We start from the raw sequence: 8093 nt of genomic DNA on the forward strand, positions 1-8093 counted from the left end.
ACCTCCTCTGGGAACATGGGGGCATGGGGACACATCCACCCCGCACAACGCAGCATCGGTTCAGGAATCCCACAGCCGGTTCTGGGCAAGGACGGGGACGACACACTGAAGTTCAGGTGTCGGAAGAGCGATAGCTGCATGAGTTGGGGCAAATCAGAGCCCTTTTGGCCAGGATGCTGGAGATATTTTTGTTGTTCTGGAGGTGACTGGTTCTTCAGAGCTAACTTGTGCACCGACGAGGTGGTCTTGGTCTTCTCAGCAGTTTCCCCTTTTGCCACGTCCCGGGCCTGTCTCCTGGGGAAACCTTCATCCGTGCATGGGATACACCTCACTCTTCCCCAGCCCAGCCCGAAATGGGAAGGTTAGGTTGCCCACTGAGCAAAGACCTTCAAGAGGAGCCCCGCATTTCAGCCGTGCGCTCGATGATACAATAGAAAATGCCTCCGAAGTCCCGGCCCTCTGGAGCATTTCCTGAGCTCGCTGGAATTTCCGTTCATTTCTTCCTCTCCCAGGCTCTTACCGAAAACCGGTGTCACCACATGCATCTCCTCGGTGGGTTCTGGAGATGGGCCAGCTCTCTCGGTCCTGCTCCCAGCTCTCTCCCCGACGTGCCGGGCATTTGCAAGGAGCGAGCTGCCCGAGGGTGTCAGCTGCGGGTTCGCCCCTCGATTAATCACCGAAGGCGACTCTGCCAATCAAGGAAAGATTTACAAGGCAGGCAGGAAGCTCTTGTTTTTACAGGAGTGCCTCAAACACACGCACACAGTAGGAAAAGCAAACATTCCAGGCATACCAAGGGATCCGCGGGATAAAAATTCCCCAAACAGCCCAGATTAAGATACTCGGCGGCACATGGAAACGCTAAAACTCGGACTTAAGGATTTAATTGTCTTATTTAGCAGAGAGCCCCGAGCGCTGCGTGGAACAACCTGAGCTGCTGGGGAACAGCCACCCCGGAGGGGCAGGGAGAGGGTCAGCGGCGATGCCCTCCGTACAATAAAGGTCAGGGTTGGCCCCCACCCCTCTCCCAGCTCCATATGGTCACCAGAGCCTTCTGGTAGAGTTTAATGGGAGTTTTCCTTTGGAAACGCGCAGCCCTGCTCCTTAACAAGTCAGGCAGGGGTCACTCTGAATCAATGCAAAGCCGAATCTGATCCCATCGGAGCAGAGGCTCCGATCGCTGAGACCCCTGGCCTGAGAGCAGCGGTCGTCGCGCTGGGTAGGGTAGGACCCGCTACCTCCTGTCCTACTCTAAAACCCTGTGAAGCGAGTGGAAACATCCATCTCTGGTCCCAAATGCCAACCCAGGAGATGTGGTGATGCCCACGCAACTGGTTGTCTCTACTGAAATGCTCCTCGAGCATCATCGAGGTTGAATGAGAAGGCTAGAGAAGGTGAATGAGAAGGTGAAGAAGAATGAGAAGGTTGAATGGCTGGGCTAGAACAGGTCCAGTCCCACCGGTGGGTTCCACCATCCAATAATAATATTCAGCCAACAGAATAACCCATCTCCAGGGCTGCTTGACCAGCTTACTGGTCCCCGACCATCGCTGTTTGACGGATTGATCAGCAGCAATATTTTTCATGCATGGGCTTTCAAGGGAACATCAGAAAGGCGGGAGAGAAACAGCACTAATTAAAAAAAAATCAGTCCAAATGATGCGCTTCCCCTTTCTCTGATGCTCTTTTGAACTTCCTCTAATCAATTTGAAACCATTTTTTGAGGGAGTTCACTCTCTGGCTGCATTTTTCCCAGAACTTGCTCCTGTTTGTCGAGTTATCTGGGCAACAAATTCACAGACGTGTGGTTAGACCCGACTGTGTGTTGTGGGATAATGTGGACTCTAGGCCAGGCTTTGAATCTCTCTAGGTGAAGAAGAGGAAGAAGCTCTGAAGGACAAGACAGTGAGAAGGCTCAGAAATTTGAGTCAGCTGGAAATACTCTCCCCTCTGAAAGGACTCGTTGCTGGATAAAGGCTCCTTTTTCATCTTCCTGCAAACCACCCCACAGAAAGTGGAATTCTACCTCGTTTAGTTACGTATGGCTTGTCTTTTTCTGCTCTGACTCCAGCTGCCAGTGGCTTGTCCTGGCAGGAAGCTCTGGTTCCCACTCCCAGCTGGGCGATTTCTGGAAGAATGGTGGAGAGGACTGATAAGGAAATAAGTCATCTGCTGAAAGTGAGAGTTAAAGGGAAGCACGTGCTTGAGATCATTGAATCACTGGATGGTTTGGGTCAGAAGGGACCTTTAAAGATCATCTTGTCCACCCCCCTGCCATGGGCAGGGACACCCTCCACTACATCAGGTTGCCCAAAGCCTCATCCAACCTGGCCTTGAACACTTCCAGGGATGGGGCAGCCACAGCTTCTCTGGGCAACCTGTGCCAGTGCCTCACCACCCTCTGAGTGAAAAATTTCTTCCTTAGATCTAATGGAAATCTGCCCTCTTCCAGTTTAAAGCCATTGCCCCGTGTCCTGTGACTACACGCCCCTGTCCAAAGCCCCTCTCCAGCTTTCCTGTAGCCCCTTCAGGTACTGGAAGGTGCTGGAAGGTCTCCCTGGAGCCTTCTCTTCTCCAGGCTCAACAGCCCCAACTCTCTCAGCCTGTCTCCATAGCAGAGGTGCTCCAGCCCTCGCATCATCTCCATGGCCTCTTCTGGACTCACTCCAGCAGCTTCATGCCTGTCTTGTGCTGGAGGCCCCGGAGCTGGATGCAATAATCATCTTAAAAACAAAACCCTCACTTACACACTTGACAAGTCACCTGCCGTGCACTGGGTAGATCCAGATTGCCCTGAGCTTTCGTCCCAAATTGCAGCCCACGCTCAGGCATGAGTGGGGCCACCTGTCCCCAAAGCTCACCCCAGCTCCCCTCCTGCATCCCGAGCTTTCACAGAGCTCCCTGCGGCCGTGGGGACACTCCACGGGATCCAGATGTGGGAGCGTGACTCGAATTATTGCGAGTTTGCACCTCAGGACGTCGTATCATTACTGCAAGCAGTTTCCCTGCGGTCCTCCTCTCTTTCCCACCTCCATTCATCCCCAGCCAACACACCAAAAGTCCAGGAGACTTTTCAACTGCTAGCTCATGGCTGGGACATGAACACAATCCTTCAGAAACTGGTTTTGTCCCAGTCAGTAGGATTGGCTTTAATGGCTCTGCATCTCTTCTGCCATGGCATGTGTCAGCGCCTGCGCCCTTCCAGCGAGCAGCCGGGTTTGACTTTGCTTCCACGTCAGCTTTCCCAGCAGCATCCTCCTAACGTGGCCACGGCTGTGCTGAGTGTGGAGTTCCTTCCCAGGATCTTCCCTTTCCGGGGCTTTTGCAAGGCTTCTAGCTCAGCAATTTGCATCTGCAAAGTGCAGCATCTGTTTAAAAAAAGGCAAACCAAAAAGCTGGCTGTGTTTAGGAAGTTGAACGTGGCATCGCAGGGGCGTGAGTCATCATCATCCGACATCATCGCGTCGTTTTCTGCACCGCGGTATTTTTGTGTGCCCTCCACCGCAGAAGAATGACACAGCTCAGCTCGCCGCATCCCAGTGGCACCTGGCCCACTAGTCGCAGCTTCGTCTTGTTAGGAAAAGATAAATAAAAGTCACTATCTTCCCACCAAGGCTTTCCCAGGTCCCAGTTGCAGTCATTTTCCAAACGTGGCTCGGAGTGGAGAGGCCTCTGGACTCTCGCAGAAGCCTCCAGCACCGGGATGCCCATCCTGGGCATCGCCGCTGCCCCCCAGGGCCTGTGCCCTGGCTGGGAGTGCATGGGGGTGGGGAGGTGAGGGACCATTAGTGCAGGTGGGACTTCCCATCCTGACCCTAAAATGCAACTGGGAGACCTGGCCAGCGTACTTCAGGTGCCCTCTGCCCTCCCTCGCCTTCCCCTTCTCTTAGGCAATGTCAACCACCTGCCCTGAAGACACAGCGGGATGGGGGTGAGGAGGTCCTATGGCCACCACGGGATGGGGGTGAGGAGATCCTATGGCCGCCACACCACCAGCTGTGTTCAGAGCACTGGGGATGGCACACCAGTTTCCTCATGGAATGCATGGGCCCAGGGGGTTGCGAGCGGGATCTGGGTCTCTGGGCTTGGGTGGGAGTGTGGGGTCACAGCGCGACTCCCACCACGAGCTGTCACCCCAGGACGAGGATGGTGGAGAGCCAAGATCAGATGTGGACCAGACACCGTGCTGTCACGCAGCTGGGGTTCGGTGAGATGATGTGCCACCTCCACACAAGCCTCTGCAGCGGCAGTGGTGACGGGAAGCTGAGGGACCCCTACTCTGCGCTCAGAGTCCTTCTGGGGCCACGGAGTGGTGGTGATGGTGTGCACGAGGTTGTGCAGGCGCTTGGGTGAAACACACCTCACCGTGTGAACTTAACCTTCAGCGATGTAAATTACAGGGGACGAAAAATGCAGCTGATGCGAACCAGGATCATAAATGCACCTTAACTACAGGCACTGCACTATAACCTTGCTCGACAGGGGCACTGGGAAAAAAGTGAGTAACTTTCAGCCTCGGAACCATCTTCTTCCACAGAAGCTATTTTTTTTTCCAGAAAAAATGCGATCCCACTTGATAGTGACGGTACCAAACAGGCTGACCGGCTAAACACACGAGTCGTACGGCAGCGATGTCGACAAACCGAATCACGTTCAGTGGGACGACACCCCAAGCAAAGAATCGCGACGATTAGCGCAAACGCACGCAGCTGAGACTGGAGGTGCTGGTTTGGGAGCGCCGAGCCCCTCTTTGTAGGCAGTAAGTAAAAACATGGGCAGCGGCAGCTTCCAGAGGGCACGATGCCCAGAGTCGTGCAAGAACAGGCATCGCAGCTGCTGAGCTAACCTGGGCCCTCTTGGTTTCGGACTGAGGGTACGGTGGGAGGAATGGGGAAACATCTTGAGTCCCCGACACAAGAAGGACATGGAGCTACTGGAAGGAGTCCAGAGGAGGCCACGAAGATGATCCGAGGGCTGGAGCACCTCTGCTATGGAGACAGGCTGGGAGAGTTGGGGCTGTTCAGCCTGGAGAAGAGAAGGCTCCGGGGAGACCTTCCAGCACCTCCCAGTACCTAAAGGGGCTACAGGAAAGCTGGAGAGGGACTTTTTACAAGGGCGTGTAGTGGTAGGACAAGGGGCAATGGATTTAAACTGAAAGAGGGCAGATTTAGGTTAGATATAAGAAAGAAATTTTTCACTCTGAGAGTGGTGAGGCACTGGCACAGGTTGCCCAGAGAAGCTGTGGCTGCCCCATCCCTGGAGGTGTTCAAGGCCAGGTTGGACGAGGCTTTGGACAACCTGGTGTAGTGGAGGGTGTCCCTGCCCATGGCAGGGGGTCGGAACTAGATGATCTTTAAGGTCCCTTCCAACCCAAACCATTCTATGATTCTGTGATTCTATGATCTTTTTGGCAAACAGCGCTCTGGTGTAGCACTGGACATCAGCCTGAACACATGTAAAATAAAAAGATTTAAATGGCAGATTAAGTATATTATGCCTTATATACCTCAAATTAGGTATATTTACCTATACATGTATTTATATATATAATATATATGTTTATCTTTTTAATATATACTTATATATACCTATATATACATATTTAGGTATATACCTAAAATTACCAAGCATTCCTCTAGCCCCCAAATAAATTATTCCGTGGAATTACTTTGTTATCCCACTAATTTGAAGCACGCTGCTTTAGTGTCCGGGTACAGAACAACATTGCTTTCACACCGAAGCTCCTCTAAAGGTTGGGACTTTGGGTAACACACAATTAATGAGCCCAGATCCTGAAATTATCTGCATTCTCTATCAGATCGGAGATAAGGCACGAGTCATCCGCATGTATTTACATGGCTGGTAACAGGATTCTGGATTTACACTCACCAAATCTCATAATTTTGAGTCATTACACCTCAATGTACTGAGTAGAGAATGAAGTCATGGAGTTAACCATCAGCAGCATAAATTGCAGGGATTGAGAAATGTAACCAGTGGAAAACTGCACTGTAAAGGTGCTCCAGGAGTTAGGACATCTCCCGCACATCTATTGTTGTATTTTCCCTCAGGAAAAAAAAAAAAAAGGATTTTTTTTCCATATACAGAGACCAAAAAAAAAAAAAAAAAAAAAAAGTCATTTCATGTAAGGTGCGACAAGACACCCAACCCCCAAGAAGAAAGGTTCTCAGTCTGGTGGCCTTAGTTTAATGAAATTCTTCAACTTCTTTATGCGTTTGGTTCTATTTGAATTGATGTTTTAGAGATCTTTGTACCAAACACCACGTAAAAAAGAATCAGCTCGTGTGACTCCACGTCAACTGCCGTCACACGCCGGGGACAAAACCTTCGGGCTGTGCAGGACATGGGATGGGCACCGCAGCTGCGCTGGCGCAGTCGGGTACTTTCCCAGCATGCGTAAAGCCGTCCCTACAGACATCCCAAAATCATTTAACAGCATTTAAATCGCTTTCCTAGTGAGGGTAAGGAAGCGGTGTTATCAGGAGGTACGGAGGAGGTTTTTTAAAATAGCAAACACAATTTCTGAGAGGATTTCTTGGATTTTTCCTGAACCCTGAGACTGCTCCTATACCGCACGGTGGAGGAAAACGCAGCTGGGGGGGGGGTACATGGCTGTCGGAGGAACCCTGAAGCCCCAGGGCTGGGTCCACACCTGCTGGGGGGGGTCCCAGGGCAGGAGAGAAGCCTCAGCACCACCACCTCAGCACCTCAGCACCACTCCTGCCCCTGGCACAGCACCTGTAGAAGGGAGCGAGAGGTGCAGGGCAGCTGTACCAGCCTCACGCGTGCCATGTCTGCCTGGCAGGTGGGGAAGACCCCTTCCCCAAATGACCCTCTTTCCTCCTTTCCTAGTTGGTAGGATATCGGCCGGTGAACCCCCCACTCTCGCTTTCTCTCCGCAGATTTAGCTGCGGACAGAAACAGCGGATCGAGTCGCAGACGGGTTGGCTTCGCAGAGCTAAACGGAGGAAAAAAGAAAAAAAAAACACAAAAAAAACCACCAAACCTCGTATCTTTCCTTCCACAAGAATTCAAACAAACACCCTGCGCCAGCTCCAGGCTGCAGGATTCAGCTCCAACAGGAGGGATGGGGAGAGGAGATGAAGGGAGAAGCCGAGGGAAGCATCACCGCCGGCCCTGCGCGGGGCTGCCGTGCCCTCTGCCGGGCTGCCCCCGCCGGGCCTCCGGCATCTGCCCTGCCCAAAGCCCTGGAGCCTTAAGCGGAGCGGTAATTAACTCGCTAAAGTAATGAGGAAGCGGGAAACATCTTTTTGGCAAACAGCTCTCTGGTGTAGCACTGGACATCGGCCTGAACACATGTAAAATAGCAAGATTTAAATGGCAGATTAAGGATATTACGCTTTATATACCTCAAATTAGGTATATTTACCTATATATGTATTTTTGTATATTATATATGTATACATTTTTAATATATACTTATATATACCTATATACCTACATATACACCTATATACCTTTCTCTCTATATATATTTTTATATATATATATAGGTATATACCCCAAATTACTAAGCATTCCTCTAGCCCCCAAATAAATTATTCCAGTCCCTGTGCCAGCTCCAATGGGGAGTCTGTTCCAATGCAGTTTGTTATTAGGATTGTGCGATAATAATAATAATAATAATAATAATAATAATAATAATAATAATAATAATAATAATAATAATAATAATAATAATAATAATTACACCAGCCCCTGAAGCCTCCCCGCAGCCGTGAGAAGCCAGCGGCACCTCCATCCGCCCCCCATCCCGCTCTGCTCCGCACCTTCCTTCTTCCCCGCTCTCCTCAGCCTTAAAAAAATCAGCTTCCCTGAAAAGGGAAATGGGAAAAGTCCCTCCAGCACGCGGCTGCAGCAGCTTCTCCCCCCACCCATTTCCACCCCAGAGGCAACACCTGAGAAACGACGGGGAAACGCAGTGTTTAAAAAAAAAATAAAAAAAAGCCTTTTTAATAGCGGGGCAGGGGGAGGGATGGCCCCACCAGCCACCAAACCCGTCGGGAAACGGCTGAAACGGGAAATTTGTTCTCCAGCCGCAGCGCGAAGGG

This window comes from Tauraco erythrolophus, chromosome 11 (assembly GCF_009769465.1).
Source record: "Tauraco erythrolophus isolate bTauEry1 chromosome 11, bTauEry1.pri, whole genome shotgun sequence".
Classification (NCBI taxonomy): domain Eukaryota; kingdom Metazoa; phylum Chordata; class Aves; order Musophagiformes; family Musophagidae; genus Tauraco; species Tauraco erythrolophus.